At 48.4% G+C, this 25,461-nt stretch overlaps 1 long non-coding RNA gene and 1 pseudogene across 1 annotated transcript in view; one reads left to right on the top strand and one right to left on the bottom strand.

Annotated features, from left to right (window-relative positions):
- The window catches only part of LOC142301028 (uncharacterized), a 94,923-nt gene that overhangs the window by 31,571 nt on the left and 37,891 nt on the right, over positions 1-25,461 (bottom strand). The gene's annotated exons all lie outside the window — the stretch shown is intronic.
- LOC142303495 (U3 small nucleolar RNA-associated protein 15 homolog) overlaps positions 1-25,461 on the top strand; it is a 54,301-nt pseudogene that overhangs the window by 2,237 nt on the left and 26,603 nt on the right.

Raw genomic sequence — 25,461 nt, 5'->3', positions numbered from 1 at the left:
AGCTGCACCAATTTTCTGGAATGCACTGCCAAGAAGAATTTGCTTAATTCCCAATACTCACCCTCCATGCACTTAATAGTCCTCTGCACTTGTACACATACTGGCCAGTGACCGGTTCATGCAGCGTTATTTCAATACCCTATTTATTATATTGATGGCCGGCTCAGACAATACAAGCACTCATTACATTTTGTGCCTCCCCTATTTCCAAACTCTAAGTATCTGTTGAATTGTGTAACTCTGTAATGTGAGATATTATCTATAAATGTCCCCTCTGAATTGTAAAGTGCTGCAGAATATGTTGGCGCTATAGCAATAAAAATTGTTTCCTAGCCAGCGACTCCACAGCCACAAATGCCTCCCGCCACGTCAGTGTGGCTCAGTAACCGATGGCAGTCCCTGGTAGTATTTTACCTTGGTGTCCCTGATGTCCTACTACAGTAATATTAACCCCTTCATGACCAATGACGTTCTGGTACGTCATCGATCATGTAGTGGTGGTAATCGCCGCCGACTGCTGCGGTGAGCCGGCGATGATCCCTACACATGTCTGCTGATTTGAATAGAGATTGTTTTCCCCCCACATTTTCCCCCAAATCCGTTACAATCACCAAAGTGTAATATTTTGTAAAAAAAAAAAAAAAAAAAAAATAGATAAAATAATGCATCATTCATAACTAAAGGTCAGATCCAACATCTCCTAAAAGGAGAAGTGTGAAAGTGGCATCATCCCCAGCGGTGAATACAGCGCAATTCTACCCTCATTAGTCATTTTATTTCCATTGTAAATTATCTTTTTCAACAAAATACAAGAAACAACACAATAATCTGCAAATGAACCAGTTTGAGAAAGTGTATGCATAAAACTGACAAGGAAAGAGGACAGTGGGGGAATAAGGCTTAAAACATAGAATAAAAACATGACTGTAATAAGATAAAGATTTTCAGATATTTGACTGAAAAATAATAAATGGGGGAAAAACAGAGAAGGGGGGAATGGAAGCAGGTGGTTGGGGAAGAAAGTGTTGATACCCTGTTTCCCCGAAAAAAAGACACTGCCGTATATTGTATTTTTGTCCCAAAAAATGCGATGGGGCTTATTTTTTGGGTAGGGCTTATTTCTGAGGAAACACGGGTTGAGAGTAAGCTTACTCCACCCCCCCCCCCCCCCCCCCCCAAAAAAAGGCAGACAACCCCCCTTCCCCTTTCCAGGAGAATCATACTTACTAGACCCCGGACATCTGCGTCACTCCTAGGTCCTCCTGCGACCCACAGCAGGTCTTTGTGTGCTCCACAGCAGTCCTTCCTTGCTTCTGGCCTACACAAACACACACACACATTCCCGGTGATACTGTACTGCTTTCGGCTGGCAGCGCAGTGGAACACATGGAGGACCTGCGGTGGAACGCATCGATGCATCCCAGGTCCCCAAAGTAGTATGATCTCAAAAGGTGTGTGTGTGCGTTCCACCGCAGGTCCTCTTCTTCTACAGCATTCCATTCGGGCTCTGGTGATTATGATTGCTGGGTTTGTATTCTCTCTTTTGAGGGTGTCTTCGTTCTATAATGAAGTGTCCTGCAGTATTCTTTAACTTTTTGGACACTTGCATTATTGATCCGTGACTAGGGCTTATTTTCAGGGTAGAGCTTATGGTTAAGCCTTACTCCAAAAAGACAGAAAAATCCTGGTAGGGCTTATTTTCAGCGAAACATGGTAAATACAAATCTACATATAAAGAAATGGAGTATTGGAGCAGCGATACTCTCTGGATCAGAATAAGTTAGGCATAAACAGTAACTGATGCAATGAGATGCGTAATATTGGCAGGATGGAGGCCCTCTGCTCAGAGAACTAGTGCTTCCGTTAAATTTAGGAAGACACGGAGAGCTTGGATTCTGTTTTCAAAACTCATCAGATTTAATAAATTATTCTGAGAAATTGCTGCATTTTGGGGGAATAGACCCAGATTAGTGCTGTTGGGTTTGTGATGGAATACATATGATACTGGTTGTTATCCCCCCCCCCATCCCCTCCTTCCCTTTTCTTTCCCCCTTTTTTGTTTTGTCATTTTACATCTTTTAATTCTCTTCTCTTCCACATTGTAGGGATTTCTTATTGCGGTCTTGTCTTTCTTGTGTTATATAATAGCATGGTAATCCGAACATCTGATTTATTTCCCACCTTAGTAGGGACATATTTATTTGCTTTTCTATTTTGATACTCATTTGATTCCGATTGTCGGTCTTGTAAGACTGATTTTTGCAATTTAACAACGCTGCTTGTATTATTGTGCAAAACTTGTTGTTTTTCTCAATAAAAATAGATTGAACAATAACATTAGGCATCTAGAGTGTCCTCAGGGGAAGGTTTAGACAAATGTTAACCCCTCCATGACGTTGGACGTACTGATACGTCCGAGGTCATGTCCTTTTTAATATGGGCATGTACGGTAGAACCTGCATATTTTCCTGCACAAGTCAGTTGATCTGATCAGCCAACGTGCAGCTAACAGGTAAAGGTGGATCAGAGATCCACCCGTGCCTGCTAACTAGTTTAATCCCATTCAGGTGAGTGCATGGATGAGAATGGTGCCGTTTGTATCAAAGGAGTGGGGTGAGGTCCACTTTTTGTGATTTCTGACAAGGACCCTTTTAATGTTGTCCTTTCGATTTAGCTTCTGAGTGGTCTTTGTGCTGAGATGTCAGTTTCTGAAGTGAGGTTTTGTTGCTAAGTTTACTACTTGGTAATATAATGCTCTTCGGAGTCTCCTTACAATACAGTATTGCCCTTGTGTTTCCTTAGAGCCGTGCATTTTATGGATTTCACTTGAGATCAGTTTCAGACCGTGTCCAACTCAGATGACTACGCATCCAAAATCTGGGACATTCCAAACGGCACAGAAATCTCTACCTACAGGGAGCATACAGACTACGTGCGCTGCGGCTGTGCCAGCAAGCTGAACGACGATCTGTTTGTCACAGGTATGGGCCGCCACTGCCGCACCACCTCCGCATACTACACCCAGGAAAGACTGGGTCTCAGCATGACTGACCCGGGAAAGCAATTTTTAACATTTTGCCCAGTGTTGTGTGAATGTGATGGCTTCAAGGGCTTTTCCCAACATTGAAACTTGTTAGCTCTCCACAGGAGAGGCATAAATGACTGGGACCACCGCAGGTTCTGGGCTCTGAAATGCTCCATTGGATTAGGCTAGTGGCCGTGCCTGCTTGTCACCACTGCGTTTATTCGTTATGGGGCTGGAGGAAATACCGGGCACTGTAGTACTGTGCAATCTCTGGCCATCTGATAGAGAATGAATGAATGAAGCAGTGGCACAAATGTAGCAGATATTCCATTGTGATGGGACATTTTGGAGCATCGTTTTCAAGAATGGCCCAGTGACCGCATCACCACCGATCTGCAAGTCATCAACTATCCTTTGAATAAGTGATAACTTGTAAGTATTGTTAGTCACTTAGAAATGCTGAGCAGCAACAGCCGGATCTATCGTTTATTAAGATGGACTGCACATGTAATCTGCCTGAAAAGTGCAGTAAAAACTCAGCTATTTTCTGTATTTTATACGCAGCATTTTTACTCCCAAGAGTGAAGGTTTTGACTGCAGAAAAAAAACACTGCAGAAACGCCACTGGGGAACAGAGCCTTACTGGTATTGTACTCTGGGGTAGCAGACTGGAGGGCCGTCCCGATCAGTGATGGACAGCCTTCACCGTGTGCAAACAAAGACAGCTGTCACCTAATGATTAGAAGTGGCCACAAGACTGCTGAGCCAAGAAGGAGCAAGGACTTCACAATATACAGACGTCCACATTTCTTACATGTTCTAGACTTTTGGGGCTGTTCACATGTTCATTTTTTTTCTTACCAAATCTTTTTTTTTAAATCAAATACTTTTTTATTAAAACAGAATACATACAACAGTATAACAAATCGGCATCCAAATTAAGTTTATCATATCTATTAAGTTTTTGGAACGCCTGCTTCCTTACCGCCTTCTCCAAAAGCATCTTATTAACTTGTTCATGCGCCTGCCTAAGATTTTGCTTCGCGTCCGCAGTATTACTCCTAATTGCTTCCAGCTCCGCCTTATCTAAGGCCTCCAGGCTATTTTTCTCATCCTGCTTCGTCTGTGTTTTACGTTTACAGATATCCCTGAACAGGAGCCCCCTGAGGTATGCCTTCATCGCATCCCATACCACCAGGGGACCAGTGCTACCCTCGTTGTGGATAAAGAATTCCCCGAGATCCCATTGTATATTACCCATATTTATATGACGGATCCATGGTGGATGAAGCTTCCACTCTCCCCTCCTTCCCCCTTTCAGGGTCCCCCGTCGCATGGACACTAGAATCGGGCTATGATCTGAAATCACTCTTGTCAAATATTGCACTTCGCCTATCATTGCGATCATCAGATCACTAGCTAGAGTCATGTCAATGCGGGACAAAGTGTTATGTGAAGCCGAGTAACAAGAGAAGCAGGATACCCTCCCATTCCTCACTCGCCAGGCATCCACCATTCCAAGTTCCCCAATAAGAGTGGCAAACGAAGTCATACAACTATCCTGAATACCTGGAGGTCTACTACTCCTATCCCAGTACAGGTCTATCACATTATTGAAGTCCCCCACCAGTAAAAAAGAGATTACTCCCCCCTTCTCAGAGAACTCCCTTATCTCCCTTAGTTTGGTGCACATATATGGAGGTGGTATATATATTGCAGCTATACACATGAGTCTGCCAAATATTTTACACTTAACGGCCACACACTATCCCTCTTTATCCACATACACTTCTATCTCTTCATATTGCACAGAGTTATGAATCAGCAGTGATACACCCCTTGCATAGTTGGAAAAGGTGGAATGATAGGCCTTCTGCACCCATCTCCTATTTAAAACATGTGTTGTCTCCTTTGTTAGATGCGTTTCTAGTAGACATATTACTGACAGATTCTGATCTTGAACATATTTAATTATTGCCGCTCTCCTAGACCTATCTGATAGCCCTCTAATATTCCAACTCAACACCTTAATTCTATCCCCCATTATCCCACCCTGTAAAACCATCAAACCTTGTAGTACCTCCCCATGCTGCCCTTACCCTACCCCTTTCCCCCCTCCCCCCCTGCTCCCCACCACTTCCTGTTTTTGAGTACTCCTGTGAAGCATCGGGTTTTCCAAACCTGGTCCATAATCCTTACTAAATTCTTCCCCACCTCCCTCGCCTTCACCTCTTAGACACATTTTGAAACTCGTCCCTTTTCCAACAGTTCTCCACTCCCACCCTGTCTATGTATAATCATATTACACTCAACTAATATAACAGTAAAATGGCGAACAGTAATTAAACTGGAATATCAAATTGTAAATACCACCACCACGCCTAATTAGGCAGTCCCCATGTCCTGCGAAGCTCACATCAAACCCTTGATATTCCCCCTGCATACTACCTCAATCCCAAAGGGAAGGAGGAGATAAAAATAAAATTAAAAAAAAAAGGGGGGAGAAAGGAAAAAACAAGAAGGGTCCCCTGTAAGCTCCTAAGGATGTCGTAGAGCCTCAGCCGGCCTTCTCCAATACACTGCAGATTCAGACAGTGAGCTCATTCCTTCACACGGATCCGCTTTTCGTTTGCGTCCAATCACTGCATGGCTTCCTCCGGAGTTGTAAAAAAGTGCACCCGCTCCTACGCCGTCACTCTTAGCTTTGCCAGGAACATCATTGAGTATTGCACCCCAATCTCTCGCAGACGCCTCTTTACTCCAGTAAAAGTCATACGTAGCTTTTGAACAGAAATGGAATAGTCCGGGTATATGGAAATTCTCTGGCCATCAATCATAAGATCCTCCATGTCTCTTGCCTTTCGCAGTATAGTGTCCCTGTCCCTGTAGTTAAGGAGCTTAGCTAGCATAGTGCGAGGGCCCCTGCCCACTGGCTGTGGTTGCATCGGGACTCTGTGTGCCCGTTCCACGGCATAGAGCTTGGATAAGGAATTAGCACCAATTTTCCCCCTGAGCCAGCCTTCTACATATTCAGTGGGGTTTCTTCCTTCCGCTTTCTCAGGGATGCCAACGATCCTGATGTTATTCCTTCTAGAGCGATTCTCTAAGTCATCATTTTTTGCCATGATTTCAGCTATCTGCTGTGCAAATGTTTTTTCAGACTTTTGTAGTTTTGTGATATGATCCTCTGTTATCCCAACTCTTTCCTCCACAGCTCCTGTTCTCAGGTCGGCTTTTTTGAGGTCTTTCTTAATGCCAGCCACCTCTGCCTGTATTCCTGTAACTTGTTTTGTCAGGCTAGTCAGAGCTTCTTTACAAAAGGACACCACTGCAAAAACGGCCTTTAGAGTAGGGTTTTCTGTAGTCTCCTCTGCACTATGTGCTTTCTCCACCTCCAGTGTATTATCTTGCTGCTCTCCACCATCCCCCATCTCATCAGAACTGGCAGCGTCTATCCACTCCTCTTCCTCACCTCCATTATCTGTATGCAGCAGGGATCTCTCTGAATTCCAGGCAAATTTCTCCAGCCTTGCAGCGACCTGCATCCTCTGCTGACAGGCTTCATTAGCTTTATCAGCTTCCTTCCTTATCATGGCACCATCTTGAGAGCTGGGGACTTTCCCGCCTCCAGTATCTTTCTGCCTGCGATGGACCATGGCACCTCTCCGGATCCACCAGACTCACCCCAGACAAGTCCCCACCACCTTATCTTCCAGACAGCCGGCTGAGGCAGTGATAACAGCGGTGTTCAGGTATTTATTGTGGGTGTTTGCAGGAGAACTCCAGAGACACGTCTCCTCACATTGCCGTCCAGGCCACGCCCCTCTTACCAAATCTTTAAATATATGAGGGGCTGCTGATAAGTCTTTGGCTTTGTGATCTTTTTTTGTTTCTATGGTAACGAATGTTACATCACATGAAAGCTTTATGTGTCTAATATATGTTTTCAAAATTTTGTGTTTGTTGCTAATGGCAACAGTGTTCTACACACGCAGGAAAACAAAATTGCAGACTCTAATGTGATTTTCACAGCAACTGAGAGCAGAGGAGTGATCAAATTCTTGTTTCTGCAAGGAAAGTCTGCGAAGGATATTCATGGTGATATGTCACAGACATTGGGGGATCAATGCCCTTCATATTCCAAAGTTAAGAATGGGGTTGAAATTTAAAACAGGCCACTTCAGCACCAATGATGAGGAACGTCCTGGACGACCGAGAGAGGTTGTTGTTCTGGAGATCGTCGATGTTGTGCACAACCTCATACTGGAGAATTGACGAATTTAAGCTAAAGCAATAGCAAACATCATGGGGATTTCCCGTGAACGTATTTGTGCCATTATCCATGAATATATGGACATGAGGAGGCTATCTGCAAAGTGGGTCCCCAAATGTTTGACAACAGATCAGAGAAGCATGTGAGTGAAAACTTCCCGGTCCATTTGTCAGCGTTTCCGGACTGATAAGAACTTCCTGGATCGACTGGTCACTATGGATGAGACCTGGATTTATTTGTATAACCCTGAAAACATGGAGCAGTCAAAAGAGTGGAGGCACAGTGGTTCTCCTCATCCAAAGAATTTCAGGGTTCAAAAATCAGCCACTAAGGTGATGGCGTCTGTGTTCTGGGATAACGAGGGTGTGCTGCTAGAGGACTACCTTCAAAAAGGTTCCACAATGATGCAATGTATTACACTGAACTTTTTGACCAATTGAAGGCAGCTCTAAAGGCCAAAAGGCGTGGCAAGATGTCCAAGGGAACCTTGTTCCTGCAAGACAATGCCTCCGCTCACACTGTACAAGCGACCACGGCAAAACTGGCAGAGCTGGGCTTCCAGCTGGTTGACCACCCACCTTATTCCCCAGATCTAGCTCCTTCCGACTATCCTCTGTTTCCAAATCTGAAGAAACATCTCAAGGGTCCCAAATTTCACACCATTTCTACTGCCATGGCTGCTACGGATGCCTGGTTTGAGGCACAACCGAAATCCTTCTCTTTGCTAGGCTTACAGAACTTGGAATACCGATGTAAGAAGTGTGTTGTCATCAGTGGAGAGTATGTGGAATAAATGTAAAGTTTCATCATCCTATCTCGTTTCTTTCTGGATAAAGCAAAAGACTTATCAGCAGCCCCTTGTTTAATAAAGGCATGTTTGACATTGATCTGGTTTATGGATCAAACTCGCCCATTCAAGAGATTGTACCAGTTAAAAGCATACAGTTAGGAGAAGCTTGAGGAACCTCTGGGTTTTTGGCATACAAAGGAAACACGGATAGTAAATCCTGACTTGCTGATGAACATTGGCCCCTTAATTAACTTTTTTTTACACTTTAACCCCTTCACGACCTTGGACGGATCTATCCGTCCAGGATCGTGTCCCGTTAAGCCCCGCCCCCTGCCGCGGGCAGGCGGCGTGGATCGGCACACATATCAGCTGTTTTCAACAGCTGACATGTGTGCCTGCTAGCCGCGGGTGGAATCGCTTCCACCCGCGGCCATTAACCCCTTAAATCTTGCTGCCAAAGTCTGGCAGCAAGATTTAAATGCGCGCGGCCATGTTTGTTACTTACCGCCGCCCCCACCGGAAGTCACGTGTGTTATCACGTGACTATCGGTGGTTGCCATCGTAGCACAGGGTCATGTGATGACGCCTGCTGTGATGATCTTTCACTTTCATTTTCCCTCGGCCGAGAGCAGAGGGAAAACCAAAGTGAGTGAATCTGCTGATTACAGCGGTATTGCTGTGATCAGCAGATAGCGATCAGCGATCGGATTGCTGATTGCTATAGCCCCCTAGGGGGACTAGTAAAATAAAAAAAAAAGTAAAAAAAAAAGTTTTAAAAAATAAAAAAAAAAACAAAAAACCTAAAAGTTCAAATCACCCCCCTTTCCCCCCATTGAAAATTAAAGGGTTAAAAAATAAATAAATATACACATATTTGGTATCGCCGCGTTCAGAAATGCCCGATCTATCAAAATATAAAATCAATTATTCTGATTGGTAAAAGGCGTAGTGGCAAAAAAATTCCAAACGCCAAAATTACGTTTTTTGGTCGCCGCAAGTTTTGCGCAAAATGCAATAACAGGCGATCAAAACGTAGCATCTGCGCAAAAATGGTACCATTATAAATGTCAGCTCGAGACGCAAAAAATAAGCCATCACTGAGCCATAGATCCCAAAAAATAAGAACTCTACGTGTTTCGGAAAATGGCACAAAACGTGCGCCACTTTTATTGGACAAACTTGTGAATTTTTTTTAACCCCTTAGATACAAGTAAACCTATACATGTTTGGTGTCTACAAACTCGCACCGACCTGAGGCATCACACCCAGACATCAGTTTTACCATATAGTGAACACCGTGAATAAAATATCCCAAAAACTATTGTACGATCCCACTTTTTTTGCAATTTTTCCGCACTTGGAATTTTTTTGCCGTTTTCCAGTACACTATATGGTAAAACTTATGATTTCATTTAAAAGTACAACTCGTCCCGCACAAAACAAGCCCTCATATGGCAAGATTGACGGAATAATAAAAAAGTTACGGCTCTTGGAAGAAAAGGAGCAAAAAACAAAAACGCAAAAACGGAAAGTGCCCGGGGGCTGAAGGGGTTAAAGCACCGCTTCCGCGTGTTTCATTATTTCTCCACTGGGGTGGTATCAGTCTGCTCAGCTTATTACAAGTTTGGTTATACCTCATGACCGGCACATTTGGGGAGCTGCTCTGCTAGATCTCCTATACATGGGTTTGCTGTCCAGGTTAGGTGAGCAGAAAAATTGGGATCACTCCGATCATGTATAGAATACATACAATGATTGTAGAAGACCACAAACTCTAGATAAATGTTAATGGAACCTACAGAAGCCTTAATGACATACAAAATTGGGGCGTTAGGTTTTGTTTTGCTAGGGGGCTTTGGTATAGATGTCTGCTGTGGCTCATGTTTCTTTGCATGATATAATTGTGCATGTTTATAAATGAGACAGAAGACTCACAATTCTATATAGACGCTGACTCTTTCTATTATCTGCGATTGTTTTCATTGTTGTCGTTACGTTCCAGGCTCCTATGATCACACCGTAAAGGTTTTTGATGCTTGAACGGAAATAGTGTGGCGCCCCTGAGGCTTCCGTCGCCACAGGTCATTGCACCCCACCTGCGGTGTGATGCCCATTCTGGGAGAGGAAGGGAGTGAACTCCGGTCCCCTGGTAAATCCACACTACACCCATTGCTAGGGACACACAGGACCAGGGAAAGTGGCAGGCAACCCTCCCATGCTGCATGCTGGGAGGGGCCGTAAGACCCATCCCTGCTCCCATAGGTTACAACTTAGCAACTGGGGAGGTGGGAGGAGCCAAGGAGAGCAGACAGAGATAGGAAGGTCAAGTTTAGTCAGTTAGCTCGGGGAGTGAGAGAGTGAGGAGTGAGCATGTAGTTGGAGGAGAAGAGCGAGAGAAAGGAGGGAGGAGGAGGCCTGCTGGAGGCAGGCAAGGAGGAGAAAGAAGAGAAGGAAAGAAAGGGTCGCAGGGCTGCGGGTAGTCCTGTAGGTACCACGAGCAGTCCTTGTTGGGTACCGAAGCCGAGGGCCCAGAGGCGCTACGAGTAGCTGCAGGCTGCGGTGGCCTGGTCCACATTGACATCGGTGGAGTGATTAAGCTGCGACAGGGGACGGTCCCTAGAGACTGGAGGAGTGCAAAGACAATCTCAAAACAGTAAAAACCGAGGCCCAGGGACGTTGCAAGCTCCCAGGGCCAGAACCCATAGCAGACCTTTAGAAAAGGGGTAATCAGCCGACAGGTGACCCCCCAGCCTGGAGGCTGTAGTGGAGGCCAAGCCAGGGCCATCCAAACTCGGGCAAGGCTAGTGAAGACAGCAGAGAAGGAGACACTAAGAGAGAAGGGTACCGGATTTCACGCTCTGAATCACCCAGAAGACGGAGGTCCCTGACAGCGGTCCCAGCAGTCCAAGGGTCCTGCCTGCCCTGACAAGAACTGTGAGTAAAGAACTTGAACTGCACCTCTGAAGTTGCCTCAGTTATTTCATCTGCATAGACATTTACAAGCACCAACTGTGCCCCGGGCATTGCTCCACCTGTGGGGAGCAGTACTACCATTGCTGCCATAACATCATCCCGGAGGTCTCACACAGCAGCGGCGGCTTAATAGCCGCACACCACAGGTGGCGTCACGAACACGACCATTAACAAGTAAGCCACATATTCAACTGACACCCACCAGGGCCACGGAGCCGGGCCCAGCCACCACTGACTACCACCGGACTAGTCCGGCCCGGCACCGGGTGTCCCATAGCCCTGGGGTGAGCGAGTCAATTTTTGGCGTCACGAACAGGATTTCGTGCCCGGTCTAACCGGGTACTGTGCGCCTGAAGAACCGTGTGACAGACTGTGTACTTTACTGCGAAACCGCCGCCATTAGCGCTGCTGAGAGCGGGAAGAAGGGGGGCGTGTAAGAAGAAAGGGCGCGAAGAGAAGCCCCGCCCCCTTGTCCAAGAAAAGCGCGCGAAGCGGTGCCCGCCATATAAAGCGGAAGAAAAAGAAGTGGTGACCAAATAAGCTGGCCGGCTGGCAGACAGAGTTTAAAAAGCCAGACCAGCAGACAACGAAAATGTACCTTATCGCAAGCGGAGTGTTGCCGGCCATGATGGGCTGGGCGCCAGTCTGGCGCCAGCTACTCGTACAGCCCCCGGCCCCGCCTCCAAGAAGGGAAAGGGTGCAGCCGAGTGGCGTGGTCGAGCACCCGAGCAGTGTTCCAGGCAGCATTCCCCAGGTCGGAAGCATGGCGGGGAGCTGCAGAGAAGTGCACCAGTGACCGGCAGAGAGGATTGCAAGCTGGACCTGCTCCAGGAGGAAGTGAGAGTTCTGGCCCGGAGGCTGAGCAGCATGGAGGTGGAGGCAGACAGGCGGAGAGAGACACCGAGGGTGCCGGAGGATCTGGAACGGTGGATGGATGCCGCGGAGCAAGCGCAGGGTGAGCAACCAGAAACCCCGTCCAGTCCGGACCCAGGGCCCCGCCATGAACCCCCGCTTAGCCCCTTCACTGATCCCCTGGCTTTCCCGGCCTACCCCTCGGACGCCCGGTGGGGCACCGGAGGCCTGCCCGAGACCCCCGCAGACGGAGCCTGGGGAGGGGTGGACCCTGAACAACTAGTGGGCCCCCTGCCGAGTCCCCCTGTGAGCCTCCTGGGAATGGCATCCCCGGGAGTGAATTGGGACGCGGCGCCCATAGAAACCAAGGGACTGCAGCGGCCGCTGCGCCCCAAGGAAACTCCCCTGGCCAACGAGCTGACGTGCCGGAGGCTGGTGGTCGAGTACCAGCGGGAGCGGGAACTCCGGGAAGAGAAAAGAAGGGCCCGAGAAGTCGCCAATCTGGCCTCCAAGGAAGAGGTCAGGAAGGCCCTGAAGGGAACCGAGTGCCCAGTAAGACGGGGCACCGTAGTTGATTTCCGGCAGAAAGGTGGCTGGGGCTTCATCCGGGAGCCCGGCCTGGGCAAGGATGTGTTTGTGGCCCGGAGAGACATTGAGGAGCACCTGCCCAGAGGCCACCCAGGGCGCGATACCAAGCCGGGTGATGAGGTGGAATATACCCGGCTGATGGGGGACCGCGGGTGGTATGCGCTGCATGTGCACATTGTGCAGGAAGAAGCGGCCCCAGAAGAGCCAGAGTGGTGCCGCACAGCACAAGAGCGCAGCATCTCTCCAAGCAGCAGCGCCACCTCAAGACAGACCCAGGCCGCAGAACATTGCAGCCGGCCTGCAACAGTTACCCAGGAGACGCAGACCAGGATCTCCATGGCGCGTGTGATGCAGGGTGCCCGGCCAAAGCAGGGCCCTAAAGACCACAGCAATAGCCCCCTGCAGACAAGCAGCCCTCTGCAGCAGCGCCGTACAACGCCTACAGGCAGCCCCACTCCAACCCAGGCTGCAGGACAGCGCAGAAGGTCAGGGACCAGTGTGCAAGGGACCCAGACGATGATCTCGTCAGCGTACCTGCTGCCAGGAGCCATGCCGGAGTGGGATCCTGAAATCTATCCTCGAGAGTAAGGAAGATGAAGAGCTGCCAAACTGTATATAGCCCCTCATTCTTTTTGAAGATGTCCCTCGTGTTTTGCCCCTTATTCTTTTCGAAGATGACACCCTTTCCTACTGTACTGCCCTGTTTCTTTTTGAAGACGTCACCCCCCCATGTTATGTGTTACCGGGCCACTGAACTGGAATGTGGGCCCCGGTGAAAGTGTATGTGTCATGTCCTACCAGGCCACTGGACTTAGTGGCTGGTATGTTGTTGATATGTCCTATGTAACCAGGCCATTGGACTTAATGGCTGGTTGATGATGTCACTTTTGTCTGATTGAAAGAAACGAACTGCCGGGCTACTGGACTTGTAGTAGCCAAAAATGTAATTAGTTGCACCCGTTGTGCCCCCTACCAGAATTATGGGGGATTTGCCAAACCGTGCAATGGACTGGAAGTGCACACTTAGAGTTTTCTTTATAAGAAGTTCGCAACGTTCATGATATGTGCCTCCCATAAAGGGAAGAAATGTTTTACTGTTTTATGTTATTGCATACAAAAATGTTTTTGCAGTTCCCCACATGTGTTTGTTGTTTTTCAGCCCGAGGACGTGCTGGGATTTGCTGTGGGGGAGTGTGGCGCCCCTGAGGCTTCCGTCGCCACAGGTCATTGCACCCCACCTGCGGTGTGATGCCCATTCTGGGAGAGAAAGGGAGTGAACTCCGGTCCCCTGGTAAATCCACACTACACCCATTGCTAGGGACACACAGGACCAGGGAAAGTGGCAGGCAACCCTCCCATGCTGCATGCTGGGAGGGGCCGTAAGACCCATCCCTGCTCCCATAGGTTACAACTTAGCAACTGGGGAGGTGGGAGGAGCCAAGGAGAGCAGACAGAGATAGGAAGGTCAAGTTTAGTCAGTTAGCTCGGGGAGTGAGAGAGTGAGGAGTGAGCATGTAGTTGGAGGAGAAGAGCGAGAGAAAGGAGGGAGGAGGAGGCCTGCTGGAGGCAGGCAAGGAGGAGAAAGAAGAGAAGGAAAGAAAGGGTCGCAGGGCCGCGGGTAGTCCTGTAGGTACCACGAGCAGTCCTTGTTGGGTACCGAAGCCGAGGGCCCAGAGGCGCTACGAGTAGCTGCAGGCTGCGGTGGCCTGGTCCACATTGACATCGGTGGAGTGATTAAGCTGCGACAGGGGACGGTCCCTAGAGACTGGAGGAGTGCAAAGACAATCTCCAAACAGTAAAAACCGAGGCCCAGGGACGTTGCAAGCTCCCAGGGCCAGAACCCATAGCAGACCTTTAGAAAAGGGGTAATCAGCCGACAGGTGACCCCCCAGCCTGGAGGCTGTAGTGGAGGCCAAGCCAGGGCCATCCAAACTCGGGCAAGGCTAGTGAAGACAGCAGAGAAGGAGACACTAAGAGAGAAGGGTACCGGATTTCACGCTCTGAATCACCCAGAAGACGGAGGTCCCTGACAGCGGTCCCAGCAGTCCAAGGGTCCTGCCTGCCCTGACAAGAACTGTGAGTAAAGAACTTGAACTGCACCTCTGAAGTTGCCTCAGTTATTTCATCTGCATAGACATTTACAAGCACCAACTGTGCCCCGGGCATTGCTCCACCTGTGGGGAGCAGTACTACCATTGCTGCCATAACATCATCCCGGAGGTCTCACACAGCAGCGGCGGCTTAATAGCCGCACACCACAGGTGGCGTCACGAACACGACCATTAACAAGTAAGCCACATATTCAACTGACACCCACCAGGGCCACGGAGCCGGGCCCAGCCACCACTGACTACCACCGGACTAGTCCGGCCCGGCACTGGGTGTCCCATAGCCCTGGGGTGGGCGAGTCAATAGCGTGATGACCATGGAGCATGAACAACCGGTGGAGAACGTCCTGCTCTTCCCTTCTGGGGGGCTTCTTGTCTCTGCAGGTATGGAGGCCACTTCTCACATTGAGGGGTCCAGCTGCTTTATGTTACTAGGCTGCTTCTATTTTTCGTTTTACTTGTAATGGAGTGACTAGCTGCAGCTCTTACTGCTATATTCCTTTATTGCCATAATATGTTTGTTATATGTTATGGCTTTATGTATGAGAAGTTTAACATATCTTGTATACGAACACTTAAGCAGTGAAAATGTAGACCACGCAGGACCAAAAATATAAATGGAGTATTAGTTATCGGGCATCATCCTGTGGCTGCATTTTCATGAAGCGCTCCCAGCCATCGGTCCATGCACCTTGGGTTGGGTCGCACTGCGGCAGGTAGCCAGGGATGCCCATTTGTAGAGGAAAAAGTGTAAACAGGACACTAAGCTGTGGCCCATTCATTCTCATAATAATAGGAAGTTTCAGGGATCGGACCACCAGAAAATCAATAATTGATGGCGTATGCTATTACTTTGGAGATAAAATACAGCTTAAATGTCGTGAACACCTTTGACATGGAAAACTGATTTTTACTTATGTTAGAGGCTACCCTTAGTAAACTCATTTACTGTTTTCCTCATCTTGGTTTCAGACTTTTTTCTTCTGGGAGATTTTCTTAGTAATATAGGCTGGATGTGAGATCTGTGTGTATGCAGGGCGCATATGTGGGCCCAGCTACAGAACTGTGCTTATATTCTCCCTATGTGCTCTTCTCCTTTTCTATAGCCTAGGGTCTCTGCCCTCCCTGAGGCTGTAGATACTTTCTCCTCTTTTCATGCTCTGTAGATCTATGTGCAGCCTTCTCTCTGCTGTTATCTCCAACACATGGAAAAGAAGTAGGAAAAAAGGTGTCAGGACCAGGAGGGTGACAGATTAGTTAAATACTGGACACTTCGCAGTAGCAGAGTGGTAGAAACATTTTAAGGCAGATTGTTTATAAAATTGCTTAACTTTTTATTTAGGAAGTGAAGTAATAATAATAAAAAATCTGTGCAAAGTTATACACAGCTGGATCACCAGGAGGTGGTAATCCTGTAAAACCTTAGATAGCACGCGGAAGATGTAAATTGGGTCTGATTTTGGATCCTTCTCTGTACCCCAGCACTACGGAGCAAAGCATTGTGTAGACCGGGAGCTGAGTTTACAATTGTATAATGCAGCACATCCTAATCATCTATATTTACTGGCCGCAGAAGACTAGACTGGCCACTTAAGGGTTAAATATGGCTGCAATACATGGTGTTTAATTACTGATGCGTTTCTTTATCCTCACTCCTTTAGGTGGTCGATATGTGAAAGTGTGGGACCTGCTGAAGGGGGGGCAGTTATTGGTGTCCTTAAGAAATCATCACAAAACAGTGACCAGTCTGTGCCTCAGTGGCTCCGGTCAGAGGCTGCTGTCGGCATCGCTGGACAGGTAGGTTCCACAGCAAATGGTGTGGATAAGAGGATGGGTTCTCCAGACATGAGACATGTGTGTCGCCAGGGGTTAAGGGGATACCCAGAACCGGGCCCAGGGTCGCTTCTGGAAAGGGGATCACGGTGTCGTGACCCGGTCTGTGCTCCCTGGTTCCACAATAAAAAGGGGGGTTATGTTCGTGACGCCACCCGTGGAATGTGATCAGAGATGACCACCGCTGCTGCAGAACCTCCGGGGTGATGGAAGGCAGCTTGAGATGGGATGGCTCCCCACGGGTAGAGCCTTTTCCCCGGGGCAGTATGTTAGTCTATGGGGGGAGTGCAGGACACGAGCACAATAAACAGGCAGACTCACGGTTTTGCAGTTTCTTTGTCTTTTACTGGTGATGGTATTCAGCAAAGTACTGTCCACGGAGTCTGTGAGGGGTTCAGGGTTTCTCCCACCCAGCCGGGCCGTTTTGGCTTCCTTGCCTGCACTGTGTGTCTGTGGCCCCGCTGCTGAGTGAACTATGCAGCTGGCTCTGCTCTGCTCTGCTCCTAGGTACCGACCTGACAGGCAACTCGAGTCCTTCCTAGTATGTTCCTGAACTCTCCTATGTTGCTTGTGTCTGTGGTACAGGTGAAAGATCTGGAATCTTCACTTCTCTGGTGGTAACTGTGCAGTATGTAACTTGCAGTCTCGGATCCAGCATCCGTTCTGTGTGCTCCACTGGGGATGAGCTCTGCAATGCTCTGCCTCCCAGGAATGTTCCTCTGTGTACGTTTTCTCCTTTCCTCAGACCCTCAGCTAGGCCTGGAATTGGTCAGTGGATCCTGAGGTGAGCTAAAGCCAGCTTCCAACCTGCAGAGATCCTGTCTCCTCAGTGCTCTGCACTGAACTTCCAAACTGAAACTACTTCTGACCATTTCCTCCCCCCCACCAGAATATACAGGGAAGCAGCTTGGTCTCCCCCTTCTGGCCAGGAGGTCTTGGTGTTGTGTGTGGGGAGTTAACCCTTTGTGTTGTTACTGTGGCAACCCTGGGGTGCCACATTCCCCCTTAGTGAAGAACAGTACTCCGGGACTGTGAAAGAAACAAACAAGTTATCACAACAATTATATATATACAGAGTCTCAAAAGGAAAAAATACAAAAACCTTAAAGCTCAAAAAGAGTCCAAAATGTTCAAAAATATATAAGTGTTCATACAGTATAGTCTCTGTAGGTACTGGGCTTTTGGTCTTAACGTTGCAATTAAATAAACATTTCAATCAACAAACACTTCTTAAAAGGTGTCTCTACTCTGGTCGTAAGTGCAGTAGGCCTCACGGCCCTCGGGCCACCAACAATGTGATCAAGTTGTAACTCTCCGTGCTGCCACCTTACACCACTCTTCTCTCAACTTTTCTGTACACTAAACTGTTACGGTTTTTCATATAAACATTATAACATATGTACATTTTATATGCAATTCCACATTAGTCTTTATATCTTGCTGGTATCTGACCCTGAGTACTACGCTGTGACCTGCGTACTGCTGGTGTACTGGGTGTACTTAGCATAATGGTGTGGGTGGAAGTGTACCTATTTGGTGTTTCTGGTACTTGTGAGGATAGTGGACTGACTGTAGGACTGGCAAGCTCACTGGGACCAGGAATCTGTTCTTCCTCTACGGTTTCGACTTCCAGTTCTTCTTGTCTTGAGACTTCTTGTGGTATGGGTTCTGATGGTGGTTCCACCACTTGAGGGAAGGCGATCATTGGGACTACTACTGCTCCATAGTAATTTGCCCATGTTTTTGGGAAATCTCCTAAGACTGTATGGAATACATCTTCTTCCTTCTTGACAGGTTGTACCTGTATGGGTAAGGTGACTTCTGGTGTTTTCAGGGTTTCAGGACACGGTTTGAGTTGATCTCTTGACACGACAGCTGATGTCCTTCCTTCATCCTTACTGATGAGACACACTTTGGGATTATCCATACTGGATGGTAAGACTGTATATGGGGTGGTTTCCCACTGATTATCCAATTTGTTTGTGCGCCGTTTCCTCTTGAGAACTTGGTCACCAGGTTGCAATGGGGTTGCTAGAGCATGCTGGTTGAAGGTTCTCTCCTGTCTTCCCCTAGCTTGTTGGAGACTTTTCTCTACGCACTCTTGTACTTGGCGATACTGCTGCTGACGTAGGGTATCCCAATTGGATTCTTTAACTTCCGCATCTGGCTTCAGAATTCCCATATCTAAATCAATTGGCAGTTTACCGGGCCTTGCACGTATAAGGTAAGCGGGGGTGCAGTTTGTAGAACTCACCGGGACATGATTGTACAAGTCCACCAAGTCTGGCAATTTCTCTGGCCATTGATTTCTTTCTGACTCTGGTAAGGTCTTCAACAGGTCAATCACAATATGGTTCATCTTCTCACATAAGCCATTTGTTTGGGGATGGTATGCTGTTGTGCGGATCTTTTTACAGCCATACATGTTGCAGAATTCTTGGAAGATCTGTGATTCGAAAGCTGGACCTTGATCTGCAAGGACTTGTTCTGGGTAACCATGGGGTCTGCAAAAGTACGTCTGGAATGCTTTAGCTGCTGTTCTAGCTGTAAGGTCTTTCACGGGTACCACCACTAAGAAGCGTGAGTAATGGTCCACGATGGTTAAGGCAGAGACATAGCCGGACCGGCTTGGTGACAACTTGACGTGGTCTAATGCGACTAGCTCGAGTGGTTGCTTGGTTACTATGGACTGGAGTGGAGCTCTCTGGTTCTGTTGATCCTTTCTTCTGAGGTTGCATGGTCCGCATTTTCTACACCAATCTTCAATTGATTTTCTCATGCCAACCCAGTAGAATCTCTCTCTTAAGAGCACTTCCAACTTTTTCCAACCAAAATGACCAGCACCGTCGTGGTAAGCTTCCAGAACCATCTTGACGTCTCTCTTGGGCACGATGATCTGCCAGACCAACTCATGTGTTTTTGGATTGGTGTGCCTTCTACAGAGCTTCCCTTGGTACAGGAACAATTTACCTCTCTCTTTCCAGAGATGTTGTGTCTCAGCTGGGGCATTCTGATTAGGATAAGCACCTTGTTGTGTAAGCAGTTCTTTCACTAGCTTCACAGCTGGATCGCTGTCTTGTGTGTCAGCCCATCCATGGTGTGCTAATGGGTTGAGAGTTGCCTGCTGTTGTTTTTGGTAGACACTCGGTTGATACTGTCCCACCTTAGGACGGTGAAAGGCCGGCAACTCAATTTCTTCCAGTCCCTCCGGTTCCTCTTCCACGTCCCCCGAGTGTGGCATCCGGGATAAGGCATCTGCATTCCCATTCTTGTGGCCTGCCCTGTACTTGATGACAAAGTTGTAGTTTGACAGTCGGGCTATCCATCGCTGTTCCAGCGCACCTAATTTTGCAGAGTCCAGGTGGGTCAACGGATTGTTGTCAGTAAAGATGGTAAATTCTGCAGCTGCCAGGTAGTGTTTGAAACGCTCTGTTACAGCCCAAACTACTGCCAGTAGTTCTAACTTGAAGGAGCTGTAATTCTCTGGGTTTCTTTCTGTAGGCCGGAGCTTCCTGCTTGCAAAGGCAATAACTTTCTCCTTGCCTTCCTGCTTTTGAGACAATACGGCTCCCAGTCCTACGTTGCTGGCATCCGTGTACAAAATGAAGGGTTGATGGTAATCTGGATATGCCAGGATCTCTTCTCCTGTCAGTGCCCACTTCAACTTCTTAAAGGACTCTTCTCTCTCATCACTCCACTGGAAAGGAGGATTTCGGGCTGCAGACTTCTTTGACTGTCCTACCAGGATGTCTTGTAGGGGAGCTGCTAGCTTCGTGAACCCTTTTATAAATCTTCTATAGTAGCCCACCAGTCCCAGGAATTGCCTCACCTCTTTCACGCTGGTGGGTCTCGGCCAATCTCTGATCACGGTAACTTTTTCAGGATCTGGTGCTACCCCTTCTGAGCTCACGACATGTCCCAGGTACTGTACCCTTGGCTTTAGAAGGTGACACTTGGATGGCTTGATTTTCATGCCGTATCCGGATAAGGCTTCAAACACTTCTGCCAGGTCTTGTAGATGCTGTTCATAGGTCTTGGAGTAGACTATGACATCATCCAGGTACAGGAGGACAGTTTCAAAGTTCTTATGTCCTAGGCAGCACTCCATCAGTCGCTGGAAGGTTCCAGGCGCATTGCAGAGTCCAAACGGCATACAATTGAACTCACAGAGGCCCATCGGCGTGGTGAACGCTGTCTTCTCCTTGTCAGCCTCTGCCACAGGAACTTGCCAATACCCACTAGTCAGATCTAGGGTGGAAAAGTAAGTAGCGGACTTTAATGCAGCCAATGACTCTTCTATCCTAGGTAATGGGTATGCATCCTTGTGTGTAATGCGGTTGATCCGTCTGTAGTCTACACACATCCTCATGGTCCCATCTTTTTTCTTAACTAGCACTAGTGGGGCTGCCCAGGGGCTACAACTGTCTCTTATTACCCCTGCCTCTTTCATTTCTTTGAGCATGTCTTTGGCGCATTGGTAGTGAGCCGGTGGTACTGGTCTATACCTCTCCTTTATGGGTGGATGGTTACCTGTGGGTATAGTGTGCTCTACCCCTTTGATCTGCCCAAAGTCTAATGGGTGTTTGCTGAATATTTGTTCATATTCTTTCACTACCCTGTATACTCCATGCTTTTGATGGGAGGGTGTAGAATCGGTACCTACATGTAGCTTTTGGCACCAATCCTCCAGCTTTCCCTCTGAGCCATTGTCCTCCGCCTGATTTGACGGCTTCAAGGGCTCAACGGTGGTGATGGCGTTGTTATCAACCGTATATAGCTTAGCCATGGTAGCATACTTAGGTAGGGTGACCTCATCTTCCCCACAATTTAGAAGGCGTATTGGCACTCTCCCCCTGTGTACCTCAACTATTCCTCTGGCCGTCAGTACAGTGGGCCTACTATCTGAGTACACGGGTTCTACCAGGGCCTGATAGTCTCGCCCTCTGATGCCTATTGCAGCTCTACACCAGACCAGCATTTCAGTTTTGGGAGGAATTACAATAGGTATTGGGTCACTTACCCTTGCACTGCCAATTTCACCTCCTGACATTTCTACATGCTGCTTCAGCATCAAGGCTTTAATTTCCTTCTGCAGGAGTCTCTGTTGCCCAGGTTTGGCAGTCTCGACGATCTGCTGCAAGACAGTAATTACCTCTGCAAAACAATTTTCAATTACATTCATTCCTAGCAGCATAGTTGGTTCACGTTCTCGTCGGTCAACATCAACAATGATAATACCCTGATTCTGCAATTCTACTCTCCCAATCTTAATGGTCATTTCTCTGAAACCAACCTGTGGTACTAATTCACCATTGCTAGCCCATATATTCAATGCAACATTAGATGGACCACTGCTAACGTCTGAATCAGCCCAGTACCTCTTATAAAGGACATGCGGAATTGATGATATTTGGGAACCAGTGTCCAGCAAGGCGTTGAGCGGAATGCCATCCAGCACGATGGGGATGACTGGACGTCCCCCCACATACTTGTCGTGCCAGGGTGAAGGACCTTGAGAGTTCATTCCTGAGGAGCGGCCCGCCTCCCCAGGGGATCCCCATTTAAAGCACATTCACGGGCAAAGTGACCTGGCTCATTGCAACGGCGGCAAATGGGCTGTCCATCCGGCTGGTAGCGGTAGCTGGGTCGTCCTCTCGTCGCTTGGTATCTCCTAGGCCTCATCCATGGGACATCCTCCTTGCTGGTCGCCAGCTCAATCTTGGCTGCAGACTTGGATCCACGCAGCTCCTGGACGATTCTAGCCATGGAAGCAACAGTGTCTGTAAGGGCTTCAAGCTTTTGATGTAGAGCCTCATTAGTGATCGGCTCCAGGTGGTTAGCAACAGCCGCTGACATGGCCGATGTCACCGGCACTACTGGCTGCTGGGGTGCCACTGTAAGGTGTTGAACAGAGTCTATATCCTGCGGCTCCTCCACCTGCTGGAGGCGGATGGCTCTATCCTTTAGCTGGGCAAATGTTAGTCCTGGATCCTGGATCACCATCATGCTCAGTTGTCCCCGGTGGGAAGGGGATGAGAGTCCATCCAGGAATTGGTCTATCAGCAGCTTATCTGCTCCAGGAGCTAAGGCAGGTTCTGCTAATTTAAGTGCTCTGAGCGCCTCCTGTAAGTTTAAGGCAAAGTCTCTTGCGCTCTCTCTAGGTTTTTGCTTGCATCCAAAGAACCTCATTTTAGCCCGGCTGACAGCAGTGGATTCAAAAGCTGCTTTTAGTCCAGCTATTATATGCTCTACAGTGTCCTTTGCATCATCCGGCCAGGATGTAGCCTCCCGCTGGGCATTGCCAGTTAACTGTCCCATAAGCATACCAACACGCTGAGCTTCTGTCAGGGGGTACATGCTGTAGTAGATTTTTAGCTTTCCGATAAAGTCATTAAGTGTGTTGGGCTCACCTGAGTACTGCGGCAGCCACACTGCACCCGGGGTGTACGGCATCAGGAACGGCATGATAGGTGCCGCTGCACCGCCGGGTACAACAGCATCTCCCTGCTGCGACATCTTTGCGCCCCCTTAGTTAATTTCACCAGTCTTCTTGGCAGCAAGCCTGGGACACTTTTCTGCGTTTTCGTTCGGGTCGCAGCACCGAGCGCACCTCCTCTGCAAGCGGTAGGCGGAGTCTTAGTTTTGGCGCGATGTTTTCCCGCGCGTAGCAGCTAATGACGCGATTAAAGATGGCGCCTGGAAAATTTTACCAATGATGTTTTTGGATTTTTCCAGGTATGTTTGCAAAGTTTAAAGTCCTTTCTTTGTTGCAACAATTCACAGTGCAAGTCTTTTATGCTATGCAATAAGTCTTTACAGGCACACGTCACCCGGGTTGCAGCCGGGTCCAGTCCGCATCCTGTTCGTGACGCCAAAGTTGTGTCGCCAGGGGTTAAGGGGATACCCAGAACCGGGCCCAGGGTCGCTTCTGGAAAGGGGATCACGGTGTCGTGACCCGGTCTGTGCTCCCTGGTTCCACAATAAAAAGGGGGGTTATGTTCGTGACGCCACCCGTGGAATGTGATCAGAGATGACCACCGCTGCTGCAGAACCTCCGGGGTGATGGAAGGCAGCTTGAGATGGGATGGCTCCCCACGGGTAGAGCCTTTTCCCCGGGGCAGTATGTTAGTCTATGGGGGGAGTGCAGGACACGAGCACAATAAACAGGCAGACTCACGGTTTTGCAGTTTCTTTGTCTTTTACTGGTGATGGTATTCAGCAAAGTACTGTCCACGGAGTCTGTGAGGGGTTCAGGGTTTCTCCCACCCAGCCGGGCCGTTTTGGCTTCCTTGCCTGCACTGTGTGTCTGTGGCCCCGCTGCTGAGTGAACTATGCAGCTGGCTCTGCTCTGCTCTGCTCCTAGGTACCGACCTGACAGGCAACTCGAGTCCTTCCTAGTATGTTCCTGAACTCTCCTATGTTGCTTGTGTCTGTGGTACAGGTGAAAGATCTGGAATCTTCACTTCTCTGGTGGTAACTATGCAGTATGTAACCTGCAGTCTCGGATCCAGCATCCGTTCTGTGTGCTCCACTGGGGATGAGCTCTGCAATGCTCTGCCTCCCAGGAATGTTCCTCTGTGTACGTTTTCTCCTTTCCTCAGACCCTCAGCTAGGCCTGGAATTGGTCAGTGGATCCTGAGGTGAGCTAAAGCCAGCTTCCAACCTGCAGAGATCCTGTCTCCTCAGTGCTCTGCACTGAACTTCCAAACTGAAACTACTTCTGACCATTTCCTCCCCCCCACCAGAATATACAGGGAAGCAGCTTGGTCTCCCCCTTCTGGCCAGGAGGTCTTGGTGTTGTGTGTGGGGAGTTAACCCTTTGTGTTGTTACTGTGGCAACCCTGGGGTGCCACACATGTGTACAGTGAAGTGTTTGTGCACAATCCTGCCGCTCCCGTCCTCCTCCTGCAGTAGAGTAGGGCAGAATAAATAGCACACGCACAACTGCAGATGGCGGCTGATATGGGTCATGCCACCAAATAACGTGTGGCTACTAAATTTGTAGAGTTGTGATTTTTGGCCTGGAGCCCTAACACGTGCTTTGTGTCCTGAACTAAAGGCAGTCTGTTGGTACAAATCGTTACTTTAATGGCCAAACCCATTGCTGAAAATTGTCCGGTATTCAGATCTGGTAATGAAGTCCTCGGTGCTCCCTGGACGTGGCCAAGTATTTCACTGCATCTTCCCATCTACTCCTGTAAAGCCACAGCTGTCAATCAAGGAAGAGGAGGCTGAGATAGATGGAAACCAACCAGGGGAAGGTGCAGTGATCTGTTCAAACACATCCAGGGTGCACCGAGCTCCTAATAAGCATACTGTATTTGAATAGAGAATGATTTTTGGCAATTTCAACAATGGATGGGGACACTGAGGCCTTGTGCGCACTAGGCGTTTTTACTGCCTTTTTAGCGGCGTTTTTTACCGCGTTGTTGTGCTGAAAACGCAGTGACATTGCTTCCGCAGCAATGTCTATGGGTTTTCATAAGTGCTGTCCGCACACAGCGTTTTTTTGTAGCTGCGTTTTTGTGGTGACCACAAAAATGCAGCATGTCAATTATTTCTGCGTTTTTCACTGCGCTTTTCACCCATTGAGTTCAATGAGATGTTCAACAACGCAATGAAAAACGCATATAGCTGCGTTTCTATGACTAAAAATGCAGCTATAAACGCAAGGGGTGGGTAGTAAAGTGACGTGTACAGGAAGAGGATTCCTTCTGTTGCTAAACACAGAAGCATGAATCCTCCCGGTACCGTCACCGCTGCGTCCACAACCCGCCCGGTGCCATGTCAGCTCCGTGCGGCGCCATGTCTGGGCGGGAGGTGGAGGCAGCGGCGAAAACAAAAGTGAACAGTAGAAAAAAAAAAGTCATACTCACCTGTCTGCAGGGTCCCAGTGCCATGCCCGCTCCCATCTCCTCTCATGGTACCGCCGCTCTGGCTGTGTGCAGTCTCCCCGGGGCACATATGAAGCTTGCAGGACCTGGCGGTGGATCACCTGATGCAGTCACCTGACGCATCA

Source organism: Anomaloglossus baeobatrachus, chromosome 1 (assembly GCF_048569485.1).
Source record: "Anomaloglossus baeobatrachus isolate aAnoBae1 chromosome 1, aAnoBae1.hap1, whole genome shotgun sequence".
NCBI classification, from domain to species: Eukaryota; Metazoa; Chordata; class Amphibia; order Anura; family Aromobatidae; genus Anomaloglossus; species Anomaloglossus baeobatrachus.
The sequence above is the reverse complement of the archived record's forward strand: the minus strand, read 5'-3'. Positions and strand labels throughout refer to the sequence as shown.